Source organism: Choloepus didactylus, chromosome 6 (genome assembly GCF_015220235.1).
Source record: "Choloepus didactylus isolate mChoDid1 chromosome 6, mChoDid1.pri, whole genome shotgun sequence".
NCBI lineage: Eukaryota > Metazoa > Chordata > Mammalia > Pilosa > Megalonychidae > Choloepus > Choloepus didactylus.
This window is the reverse complement of record NC_051312.1, coordinates 101,107,912-101,121,691: the sequence shown is the minus strand read 5'-3', so window position 1 is coordinate 101,121,691 and position 13,780 is coordinate 101,107,912. Positions and strand designations below refer to the sequence as shown.

The window sequence follows — 13,780 nt, the reverse complement described above, 5'->3', positions numbered from 1 at the left end:
ATTGCCTGCTATGAACGTGGCACTTTACATGGCCTGGTTATAAAATATAGAAGAGGCAAGATCCCTATGCAGATTAACAGGAAGAAAGAGGCGTATTCCAAAAGAACTTTAAAAACATAATGAGCAACTTTAAAAGACTTAAACAAAATGGTGGAGGCAATGCTGTGTAGCTCTTAGCTGACTGTAGCCTCTCTTTGGTGCCTGTGTGTGTTTTACCTCTCCCAAGTCTGTCCCAGCACTTCAAAACATACATCATAGGGTGAGGTGAGCGAGGAGCACTTGGGTTTGGAAGGCTCAGATCTCCGGCCTTTCCAGAGTCCACTCCATGATCGTTTTCTGTCAGAAAAAATTTAAAACATATCCCCCAATGCTTCGTGATGAAAAGTAAAGGCCTATACTATACAGGGAAAGTGAACATAAAATAGACATCTTCTTCATATATTTTTATCCCATAATGGTTTGTTTGACTCTACAAAATTATTGGTAAAATGCAGAGTGCATCCTTTCCTGTGCAGTCTCAGGATTCTGCCTTAATATCCAGAAGCCGTCTACGACTCTCCTCATTACTTTGTGGAGGTAGAGAGGAATGGCAGCTCTGACCCAGTGCCTTTCTGGACATATGACAAGGGCCCTGTTGTTTGGTTGCTAGTTTTTATATAAAGGTATTAAATAAAATTGAAGCTATTTCTTAATAGCAGCAGTAATAACAAAAGTTCTGAATAAGACTTCATGAGAGCATGATGTAATTAAAAGATCCCCATATGGGTGTTGGGAGGCTTGAAGCCAAGCCCCGCTCTCCCATTAACTAGCTGTAAACAAGTATTAGGAGAATAACACGGTAAAAGAACAATCTATTCTGATTTTTTCATTCATTTTCTAAAAATCAGAGTAAGCTAATAACCCCACCATCTCCTATTTGTTTTAAACCCCCAAAGGCAACCAAATGAGACGTCTTCTTGATTTCCCTCTTTTTTGAGGAATGAAATTTTGTGTGCGTTCTGAAGATGAGTTTAAATCTTGACACCTTTTGATTACATATTCTAGTTTTAAACACCTATGGCCTTAGAGAAAGAAGAGGAACTGTTAGGGGACAAAGAGAGACTAAATACTTTATATTATTGTGTCTAGGGTGACAAGATGACCTTCAATATTACAATTGGGTAGACTGAAAACATATCATCATATATTCATATATAATGCTTTAAAATATATCTTTGCTGACATAAAACAGCAGTAGTGTTGGAGAGGCGGGGCAAGATGGCAGACTGGTGAGCTGTATGTTTTAGTTACTCCTCCAGGAAAGTAGGTAAAAAGCCAGGAACTGCGTGGACTGGACACCACAGAGCAATCTGTCTTTGGGCATACTTCATACAACACTCATGAAAACGTGGAACTGCTGAGATCAGCGAAATCTGTAAGTTTTTGCGGCCAGGGGACCCGCGCCCCTCCCTGCCAGGCTCAGTCCCGGGGGAGGAGGGGCTGTCAGCTCCAGGAAGGAGAAGGGAGAATTGCAGTGGCTGCTCTTACCGGAAACTCATTCTACTGATTCAAACTCCAACCATAGATAGACTGAGGCCAGACACCAGAGACTCTGAGAGCAGCCAGCCCAGCAGAGAGGAGACAGGCATAGAACAAAAACAACACGAAAAACTCCAAAATAAAAGCAGAGGATTTTTGGAGTTCTGGTGAACACAGAAAGGGGAAGGGCGGAGATCAGGCCTTGAGGCGCATATGCAAATCCCGAAGCAAGGCTGATCTCTCTGCCCTGGGCACCTTTCCTTAATGGCCCTGGTTGCTTTGTCTATTAGCATTTCAATAACCCATTAAATCTCTGAGGAGGACCGTTTGTTTTTTTTTTTGTTTTGTTTTTGTTTTTTTAAATCCTTTTTGCTTTTTCTAAAACAATTACTCTAAGAAGCTGAATACAGAAAGCTTCAAAGAATTGAAATTTGGGCACGTCAAGTCAAGAGCAGAACTAAGAGAGCTCTGAGACAAAAGGCAATAATCCAGTGGCTGAGAAAATTCACTAAACAACACAACTTCCCAAGAAAAGGGGGGTGTCCGCTCACAGCCACCATCCTGGTGGACAGGAAACACTCCTGCCCATCGCCAGCCCCATAGCCCAGAGCTGCCCCAGACAACCCAGTGTGACGGAAGTGCTTCAAATAACAGGCACACACCACAAAACTGGGCGTGGACATTAGCCTTCCCTGCAACCTCAGCTGAATGTCCCAGAGCTGGGAAGGGGGAGCAGTGTGAATTAACAGAGCCCCATTCAGCCATCATTTGAGCAGACTGGGAGCCTCCCAACACAGCCCAGCAGCCCAGAACTGCCCTGGGGGGACGGCACTCACCTGTGACATAGCACAGTCATCCCTCAACAGAGGACCCGGGGTGCACAGCCTGGAAGAGGGGCCCACTTGCAAGTCTCAGGAGCCATACGCCAATACCAAAGACTTGTGGGTCAGTGGCAGAGACAAACTGTGGCAGGACTGAACTGAAGGATTAGACTATTGCAGTAGCTTTAAAACTCTAGGATCATCAGGGAGATTTGATTGTTAGGGCCACCCCCCCTCCCCGACTGCCCAGAAACACGCCCCACATACAGGGCAGGCAACACCAACTACACACGCAAGCTTGGGACACCAATTGGGCCCCACAAGACTCACTCCCCCACTCACCAAAAAGGCTAAGCAGGGGAGATCTGGCTTGTGGAGAACAGGTGGCTCGTGGACGCCACCTGCTGGTTAGTTAGAGAAAGTGTACTCCACGAAGCTGTAGATCTGATAAATTAGAGATAAGGACTTCAACTGGTCTACAAACCCTAAAAGAACCCTATCAAGGTCAGCAAATGCCACGAGGCCAAAAACAACAGAAAATTATAAAGCATATGAAAAAACCAGACGATATGGATAACCCAAGCCCAAGCACCCAAATCAAAAGACCAGAAGAGACACACCTAGAGCAGCTACTCAAAGAACTAAAGATGAACAATGAGACCCTAGTACGGGATATGAAGGAAATCAAGAAGACCCTAGAAGAGCATAAAGAAGACATTGCAAGACTAAATAAAAAAATGGATGATCTTATGGAAATTAAAGAAACTGTTGACCAAATTAAAAAGATTCTGGACACTCATAGTACAAGACTAGAGGAAGTTGAACAACGAATCAGTGACCTGGAAGATGACAGAATGGAAAATGAAAACATAAAAGAAAGAATGGGGAAAAAAATTGAAAAACTCGAAATGGACCTCAGGGATATGATAGATAATATGAAACGTCCGAATATAAGACTCATTGGTGTCCCAGAAGGGGAAGAAAAGGGTAAAGGTCTAGGAAGAGTATTCAAAGAAATTGTTGGGGAAAACTTCCCAAATCTTCTAAACAACATAAATACACAAATCATAAATGCTCAGCGAACTCCAAATAGAATAAATCCAAAAAAACCCACTCCGAGACATATACTGATCACACTGTCAAACATAGAAGAGAAGGAGCAAGTTCTGAAAGCAGCAAGAGAAAAGCAATTCACCACATACAAAGGAAACAGCATAAGACTAAGTAGTGACTACTCAGCAGCCACCATGGAGGCGAGAAGGCAGTGGCACGATATATTTAAAATTCTGAGTGAGAGGAATTTCCAGCCAAGAATACTCTATCCAGCAAAGCTCTCCTTCAAATTTGAGGGAGAGCTTAAATTTTTCACAGACAAAGAAATGCTGAGAGAATTTGCTAACAAGAGACCTGCCCTACTGGAGATACTAAAGGGAGCCCTACAGACAGAGAAACAAAGACAGGACAGAGAGACTTGGAGAAAGGTTCAGTACTAAAGAGATTCGGTATGGGTACAATAAAGGATATTAATAGAGAGAGGGAAAAATATGGCAAACATAATCCAAAGGATAAGATGGCCGATTCAAGAAATGCCTTCACGGTTTTAACGTTGAATGTAAATGGATTAAACTCCCCAATTAAAAGATATAGATTCGCAGAATGGATCAAAAAAAATGAACCATCAATATGTTGCATACAAGAGACTCATCTTAGACACAGGGACACAAAGAAACTGAAAGTGAAAGGATGGAAAAAAATATTTCATGCAAGCTACAGCCAAAAGAAAGCAGGTGTAGCAATATTAATCTCAGATAAAATAGACTTCAAATGCAGGGATGTTTTGAGAGACAAAGAAGGCCACTACATACTAATAAAAGGGGCAATTCAGCAAGAAGAAATAACAATCGTAAATGTCTATGCACCCAATCAAGGTGCCACAAAATACATGAGAGAAACATTGGCAAAACTAAAGGAAGCAATTGATGTTTCCACAATAATTGTGGGAGACTTCAACACATCACTCTCTCCTATAGATAGATCAACCAGACAGAAGACCAATAAGGAAATTGAAAACCTAAACAATCTGATAAATGAATTAGATTTAACAGACATCTACAGGACATTACATCCCAAATCACCAGGATACACATACTTTTCTAGTGCTCACGGAACTTTCTCCAGAATAGATCATATGCTGGGACATAAAACAAGCCTCAATAAATTTAAAAAGATTGAAATTATTCAAAGCACATTCTCTGACCACAATGGAATACAATTAGAAGTCAATAACCATCAGAGACTTAGAAAATTCACAAATACCTGGAGGTTAAACAACACACTCCTAAACAATCAGTGGGTTAAAGAAGAAATAGCAAGAGAAATTGCTAAATATATAGAGACGAATGAAAATGAGAACACAACATACCAAAACCTATGGGATGCAGCAAAAGCAGTGCTAAGGGGGAAATTTATAGCACTAAACGCATATATTAAAAAGGAAGAAAGAGCCAAAATCAAAGAACTAATGGATCAACTGAAGAAGCTAGAAAATGAACAGCAAACCAATCCTAAACCAAGTACAAGAAAAGAAATAACAAGGATTAAAGCAGAAATAAATGACATAGAGAACAAAAAAACAATAGAAAGGATAAATATCACCAAAAGTTGGTTCTTTGAGAAGATCAACAAGATTGACAAGCCCCTAGCTAGACTGACAAAATCAAAAAGAGAGAAGACCCATATAAACAAAATAATGAATGAAAAAGGTGACATAACTGCAGATCCTGAAGAAATTAAAAAAATTATAAGAGGATATTATGAACAACTGTATGGCAACAAACTGGATAATGTAGAAGAAATGGACAATTTCCTGGAAACATATGAACAACCTAGACTGACCAGAGAAGAAATAGAAGACCTCAACCAACCCATCACAAGCAAAGAGATCCAATCAGTCATCAAAAATCTTCCCACAAATAAATGCCCAGGGCCAGATGGCTTCACAGGGGAATTCTACCAAACTTTCCAGAAAGAACTGACACCAATCTTACTCAAACTCTTTCAAAACATTGAAAAAAATGGAACACTACCTAACTCATTTTATGAAGCTAACATCAATCTAATACCAAAACCAGGCAAAGATGCTACAAAAAAGGAAAACTACCGGCCAATCTCCCTAATGAATATAGATGCAAAAATCCTCAACAAAATACTTGCAAATCGAATCCAAAGACACATCAAAAAAATCATACACCATGACCAAGTGGGGTTCATTCCAGGCATGCAAGGATGGTTCAACATAAGAAAAACAATCAATGTATTACAACACATTAAAAACTCGAAAGGGAAAAATCAATTGATCATCTCAATAGATGCTGAAAAAGCATTTGACAAAATCCAACATCCGTTTTTGATAAAAACACTTCAAAAGGTAGGAATTGAAGGAAACTTCCTCAACATGATAAAGAGCATATATGAAAAACCCACAGCCAGCATAGTACTCAATGGTGAGAGACTGAAAGCCTTCCCTCTAAGATCAGGAACAAGACAAGGATGCCCGCTGTCACCACTGTTATTCAACATTGTGCTGGAAGTGCTAGCCAGGGCAATCCGGCAAGACAAAGAAATAAAAGGCATCCAAATTGGAAAAGAAGAAGTAAAACTGTCATTGTTTGCAGATGATATGATCTTATATCTAGAAAACCCTGAGAAATCAACGATACACCTACTAGAGCTAATAAACAAATTTAGCAAAGTAGCGGGATACAAGATTAATGCACATAAGTCAGTAATGTTTCTATATGCTAGAAGTGAACAAACTGAAGAGACACTCAAGAAAAAGATCCCATTTTCAATAGCAACTAAAAAAATCAAGTACCTAGGAATAAACTTAACCAAAGATGTAAAAGACCTATACAAAGAAAACTACATAACTCTACTAAAAGAAATAGAAGGGGACCTTAAAAGATGGAAAAATATTCCATGTTCATGGATAGGAAGGCTAAATGTCATTAAGATGTCAATTCTACCCAAACTCATCTACAGATTCAATGCAATCCCAATCAAAATTCCAACAACCTACTTTGCAGACTTGGAAAAGCTAGTTATCAAATTTATTTGGAAAGGGAAGATGCCTCGAATTGCTAAAGACACTTTAAAAAAGAAAAACGAAGTGGGAGGACTTACACTCCCTGACTTTGAAGCTTATTATAAAGCCACAGTTGCCAAAACAGCATGGTACTGGCACAAAGATAGACATATAGATCAATGGAATCGAATTGAGAATTCAGAGATAGACCCTCAGATCTATGGCCGACTGATCTTTGATAAGGCCCCCAAAGTCACCGAACTGAGCCATAATGGTCTTTTCAACAAATGGGGCTGGGAGAGTTGGATATCCATATCCAAAAGAATGAAAGAGGACCCCTACCTCACCCCCTACACAAAAATTAACTCAAAATGGACCAAAGATCTCAATATAAAAGAAAGTACCATTAAACTCCTAGAAGATAATGTAGGAAAACATCTTCAAGACCTTGTATTAGGAGGCCACTTCCTAGACTTTACACCCAAAGCACAAGCAACAAAAGAGAAAATAGATAAATGGGAACTCCTCAAGCTTAGAAGTTTCTGCACCTCAAAGGAATTTCTCAAAAAGGTAAAGAGGCAGCCAACTCAATGGGAAAAAATTTTTGGAAACCATGTATCTGACAAAAGACTGATATCTTGCATATACAAAGAAATCCTACAACTCAATGACAATAGTACAGACAGCCCAATTATAAAATGGGCAAAAGATATGAAAAGACAGTTCTCTGAAGAGGAAATACAAATGGCCAAGAAACACATGAAAAAATGTTCAGCTTCACTAGCTATTAGAGAGATGCAAATTAAGACCACAATGAGATACCATCTAACACCGGTTAGAATGGCTGCCATTAAACAAACAGGAAACTACAAATGCTGGAGGGGATGTGGAGAAATTGGAACTCTTATTCATTGTTGGTGGGACTGTATAATGGTTCAGCCACTCTGGAAGTCAGTCTGGCAGTTCCTTAGAAAACTAGAGATAGAGCTACCATTCGATCCAGCGATTGCACTTCTCGGGATATACCCGGAAGATCGGAAAGCAGTGACACGAACAGATATCTGCACGCCAATGTTCATAGCAGCATTATTCACAATTGCCAAGAGATGGAAACAACCCAAATGTCCATCAACAGATGAGTGGATAAATAAAATGTGGTATATACACACGATGGAATACTACGCGGCAGTAAGAAGGAACGATCTGGTGAAACATATGACAACATGGATGAACCTTGAAGACATAATGCTGAGCGAAATAAGCCAGGCACAAAAAGAGAAATATTATATGCTACCACTAATGTGAACTTTGAAAAATGTAAAACAAATGGTTTATAATGTAGAATGTAGGGGAACTAGCAGTAGAGAGCAATTAAGGAAGGGGGAACAATAATCCAAGAAGAACAGATAAGCTATTTAACGTTCTGGGGATGCCCAGAAATGACTATGGACTGTTAATTTCTGATGGATGTAGTAGGAACAAGTTCACTGAAATGTTGCTATAGTATGTAACTTTCTTGGGGTAAAGTAGGAACATGTTGGAAGTTAAGCAGTTATCTTAGGTTAGTTGTCTTTTTCTTACTCCCTTGCTATGGTCTCTTTGAAATGTTCTTTTATTGTATGTTTGTTTTCTTTTTAACTTTTTTTTTCATACAGTTGATTTCAAAAAAGAAGGGAAAGTTAAAAAAAAAAAAAAAAAAGAAAAAAGACAAACAAGGAAAAAAAAAAAAAAAAAAAAAGATGTAGTGCCCCCTTGAGGAGCCTGTGGAGAATGCAGGGGTATTCGCCTACCCCACCTCCATGGTTGCTAACATGACCACAGACATAGGGGACTGGTGGTTTGAAGGGTTGAGCCCTCTACCATAAGTTTTACCCTTGGGAAGACGGTTGCTGCAAAGGAGAGGCTAGGCCTCCCTGTATTTGTGCCTAAGAGTCTCCTCCTGAATGCCTCTTTGTTGCTCAGATGTGGCCCTCTCTCTCTGGCTAAGCCAACTTGAAAGGTGAAATCACTGCCCTCCCCCCTACGTGGGATCAGACACCCAGGGAAGTGAATCTCCCTGGCAACGTGGAATATGACTCCCGGGGAGGAATGTAGACCCGGCATCGTGGGATGGAGAACATCTTCTTGACCAAAAGGGGGATGTGAAAGGAAATGAAATAAGCTTCAGTGGCAGAGAGATTCCAAAACGAGCCGAGAGATCACTCTGGTGGGCACTCTTACGCACACTTTAGACAACCTTTTTTAGGTTCTAAAGAATTGGGGTAGCTGGTGGTGGATACCTGAAACTATTAAACTACAACCCAGAACCCATGAATCTCGAAGACAGTTGTATAAAAATGTAGCTTATGAGGGGTGACAGTGGGATTGGGAATGCCATAAGGACCAAACTCCACTTTGTCTAGTTTATGGATCGATGTGTAGAAAAGTAGGGGAAGCAAGCAAACAGACAAAGGTACCTAGTGTTCTTTTTTACTTCAATTGCTCTTTTTCACTCTAATTATTATTCTTGTTATTTTTGTGTGTGTGCTAATGAAGGTGTCAGGGATTGATTTAGGTGATGAATGTACAACTATGTAATGGTACTGTAAACAATCGAAAGTACAATTTGTTTTGTATGACTGCGTGGTATGTGAATATATCTCAATAAAATGATGATTAAAAAAAAAAAAAAGTGTATGTCATATAGAGGCCATTTTCAGTTTGCATAGCTCTAATAGCAGTAAAGACATGAAATCCAAAGAAAATAAAACAAAAAACTCTAGATGGTTTTGTGTATGTATGCTGCAAAACAAGGCAAATAATAAAAAAAAAAAAAAAAAAAAAAAAAAAAACAGCAGTAGTGTTAATTGCAAGGCTGAAGTGCACATGTATTCAAATATATTCATAGCACTCATCTTCAACAAATACAGCTCTTTTAATAGTAAATAACAACTACTTCAATAAACCCTCATCTTTGGGAATTCAAAAATAAATGTTGGCATATAGGCCAGCACAAGATCTACTATTGACACAAACTAGATTCTCAATAATGTTTGATTTGAATCAACTTTCAAATAATGTATGCTCACTTTCTTTACCATTGGGCCTATTTAATTCACTCATAATGTAACACATACTCTGAATGCAGACAGTACAATTACTTTTAAACTTTTATTTTCACCTATGCCAGAATGCATTTTTAAAAATTTTTTAAATGTTTTAGAAATGCTTTCCAGCATATTTTTAAACTGAATTGATTTTAAGTCTTTTAATAGTGATAATATCACCTAAAAGTTAATTTAAAAAAATTTAGACAAACCAGTTAGTATCAGTTTGTTAATATTAACCAATGGTACTAAAATGTAAAATCCAGGCAATTTAGAGTTGCAATGTTAAACAACCATATATTTAAGTCAAGGTATTTAAAAATATCTGCATGAATGACATTTTCAACTTTCATTTGGATGTGTGGACATAGTTTGATGATTTACATACATTGTATTAGCATGTATTTTCTTTATCAATGCAAATTCTTTAGTCAATGGCACATTTTTAAACTGCAGTGCTCAAATTATTTTACACTCTTAGCTTAAAAAGGCGTCTGCCTTCTAATCCAGAATTGCTAACAACAAATACTTTGAAATTCAGTATATCGTAATCATTTCTCTAGCAATTTTAACTACATTTTTTTCCCAACTTGTGCTGTCCTTCCATTTTAGAACTGTCAAAAAAAAGGGAAGCATTACCCATCAAAAGAATATTGGGAGGATTCTGGAAATGCATGTAATACTTTATACTCTGGAGGAGAACAAAAAGTCTTCTCCCTACTTAGAACTTAAAAGAGTAGTGGTGAATATAAAGAGGATCTACTGGGGAGGGTTCTTGTGGGTGGGAGCAAGTAAATCCATGAGCAATTATCACACACTGAAAATACCGACATTATTTTCCCTCTCCTTCACACAAATCACCCGCCCACCCCTCCCAAACCCCCCTTGGCTTAGATGGCACATCTTTTCCCACTTCCTGACCACTTCCCTAGGTCTCTCTGCCTAGCAGAGAATTATGGGGGTAGGGAGAAAAGTGAAACAAATAAAGTACTTAACCTAACTTTTTTCATAAAAGAAAGAAATCAGGTGCTCTGTTTAAAAGGATGTCGTAGCATACAGGGCAAGGAGTTGAAACCACGTTATGGGTTGGGAGTGTGAAGTTGAGTGGCCATCAACACAATGAACATGTATGAAGTACCTACAGTGGGAGAGGCATCGTGCTCATATTGCTGAGTAGGATGCAAAGATTCCTGAAGTCCTTGCTCAAAAAGCATTCACAGGACTGGGAATTCAGGCGGCGAGAAAGCCATTAAGAGAAGAAAGCCCTCGGTGCTAGTTCCAGCTCCTTCATTGTGAGTTTTACAAACTCGGACAAGTCTCTGAACCACTATTAGTCTCCTCCTCCTTCTTTCCTATCTCTTTGAGTTATAAATGAAACTCAAATGAGGTGCTTTTGGAAAACTGTCAACTGATAAAGCCCCAAACAAATGGAAGGCATTATTAGTTTACTGCGCACCTACTGTGTGTGCTAGGGATAGTGTGAGGCACCGAGAGTTTACAAACCTGAATCAAATTCACACCATGCCTTCCGGGAATCGAAGATCTAGGACAAATAAGCAACGTGTCCAGGGGGCTCTACTGCAAGACAGAAAAAAAGATGGGTTAATATTCTTAGATCAAAAAGGCCTACTTCCCTCTTGTCTCCTGAGTAGGGAGGAGAAGGGGTGCACCTATGAGAACCCCTCCCAGGGCTCGTACCACCCAGGCAGGGCGCTCGGAGGGAGAGACCCGGAAGGCGCGATTCCAGGTCCAACCTGGGGCGGAGCAAGCTCCGGGCTCACAAAGGTGGGCCTGCAGGAAATCCCGGAAGATGGTGGAGGGTGTGGGCCAGGGATGCTCGTAAGGTCTTCTCTGTTAGAGTGGAAAAAGACAGCGGCCCCGCGAGGAGGCCAGCTGCTCTCCCGCCCTCCCCTCACAAGTTTCCAGGTGCGGACACACCCCAGTGGGCCAAAATCTTGGCGCGTGCACAGGGCCCACCCGCCCGGCCGCCGCCACGCCCTCGGTTTCCAAGGCGACCAGCAACCTCCCACCCCATTCCCCGCGAGCGGGACGAATGGCGGGCCGGGATCGCCACCTGGTGGTCACTCAGGGAAGAGACCCGGTCGAAGGCCCCGGTCAGCTGCGATCGCGCTTCCCCGGCTTCCCGCGCGGGATTCTCGCAGCACTTCTCACGTCTGTTTCAACAGAACGCACCCAACCTTTCTGTCTCCCTGTAGTCGCAAGCGGTCAAGTGGTGTGCTGCGTGGAGAGATGACGTCCGAGCTCTCTGCCGTGACAGTGAGCAGGTCACTTTCGACTTTGTTTCTTCCACTATAAAATGAGATATCTGGCCTCCTTGGTGGTTTTTAAAACTCTTTTAAGATAGGGAAAGGGTTGTGAGCACGTGAGGGGGGGGGGGGAGGTTCGGGCCACCTCGGCCCGCTCTGCTCCTTCGACCACGGCAGCTTTTCTTCTATCTTCCTTAGTTTGTTCCTTTGTTTTTAGCTACAAATATAATTGCAAATCCTCGAACTAAATGCGTAGAGAGTAACTTTCGGCTCTAATAAATTCTTGATCTGTCTTCCTATTTTCCTTCTTGCCTTCACATTTTTGTTCCTAAACCTCAAGAAAACCAGCATAGACAACCCCTTACCTCCTTCTTTCACTTTTTGCAGCTCTCTCCTTATTCGAGGAAAATCACACACCTACAGTCTGGATTTCTCCTTTTCCCTCCTGCACTCTTTCTCATTCTCTGCCTCCACACCCTTTTACATCCTGAGAGCACCTACTTCCTCTAGTTACAAATGATTATTTATCTTTGTGTCCCGGGAGGATAGAAGAAGTGAGGCGCTTCTTTTGGCCACTACACGCTTTACGTCCCCTTTTTAGCATTCTTGAATTTGGTTTACCAAAAAAAAAGGGGGGGTTCTCATCTGTTTTGCAATTCATGCTGTTATATTAACAGCATAATAAGAACTTCTTGAAGGAAGGGGACTGAAACAGTTAATAAAATTATTAACTTTTGATTAAGGGAATTATTCTCATAAAAAGTCCATCAAAAATTAAATCAGTTTGAGATAATTTGTTCCACCTCATTTAAACCTTAAGTGTCAATAATTTGCTGTCACCTACACATCTGATAAAGGTTTTTATCTTGGGTTTCCCTGGAACAACGGTGGGGTTATGGGATAAATTATTAGAGTGCAGATACAGGAGAAAAAGTTACCACCAAAAATCTTAAGTAAAAAACATGGAGACTTTTTAGTTAAATGGAAAAACAATATTGTAATTATTCATCACTTTGAATTCAAAATTCCAAATCATTTCTTAAAAATCTTGGGCCTGCTTCTTTTATGAGGACCTGGGCCCATGGTCAAAAATGTTCTTTTCCATTTCATTTATTTCCTGTGCTGGTTTTCTTATGGTGTTTGCCAGTTGGTGGTTAAACAGTGAAGCCAGATGAAAACCATTTGCTGAGTTTCCTCATCTGACCTTTATTTTCTGTTAGCCTTGCCATGCTGAGTGATGCAGAAATAGAGCTAGGAGAGTATCTGTTATAGAAAACACAAGTATGTTGTCTCTTTTGGCAAAACCACAAAGCCCCTTTTTGGTTTGGATAACTGTTAAACATCTTATAATTTTTTTTTTCAAATTGCAGGATCTTTTTTGACAATACAATAAATGTTTTTATTAATATATTTTTTTGTTAAAGAAGTTGTATGTTTACAGAAATATCATACATAAAATCTGTAAAATACCGAGTTCACATATACCACCCTATTAACACCTTGCATTAGTGAGGTACATTTGTTATAATTCATGAAAGAACATTTTTATAATTGTACTATTAACTATAGTCGATCATTTAAAATGGGGTTCACTGTGTTGTACAATCCTATTTTTGTCTTTTGATTTTTATTCTGGCAACATATATATGACCTAAAATTCCCCTTTAAACTACTTTCACATGTATTTTTCACTGCTGTTAATTACATTCACAATGTTGTACTACCATCATCACCATCTATTACCAAAACTTTACCATCAACCCCAGTAGAAATTAAGTACAATTTAAGCATTAACTCCCCATTCCCTACCCTCAGTCCAGCCCCTGATAACCTATATTCTAGATTCTGACTGTGAGTTTTGCTTATTCTAGTTATATATCAGTGAGATCATACAGTATTTGTCCTTTTCTTTCTGGCTTATTTCGCTCAACGTGATGTCTTCAAGTTTCATTCATGTTGTCACATATTTCAGGACTTCATTCCTTCTTACTGCTGAATAATATT

General features: G+C 39.8%; 1 protein-coding gene across 1 annotated transcript in view; it reads right to left on the bottom strand.

The window, feature by feature from the left end:
• CCDC83 (coiled-coil domain containing 83) overlaps positions 1 to 11,397 on the bottom strand; it is a 74,353-nt gene extending 62,956 nt beyond the window's left edge. The window contains exons 1-2 of the mRNA XM_037841294.1: positions 11,264 to 11,397; positions 11,013 to 11,087 (exon numbers count right to left, since the gene is read on the bottom strand). The gene's annotated coding sequence lies outside the window, so the exon portion shown is untranslated. The remainder of the gene's footprint in view (positions 1 to 11,012; positions 11,088 to 11,263) is intronic.
• Positions 11,398 to 13,780: the final 2,383 nt, after the last annotated feature.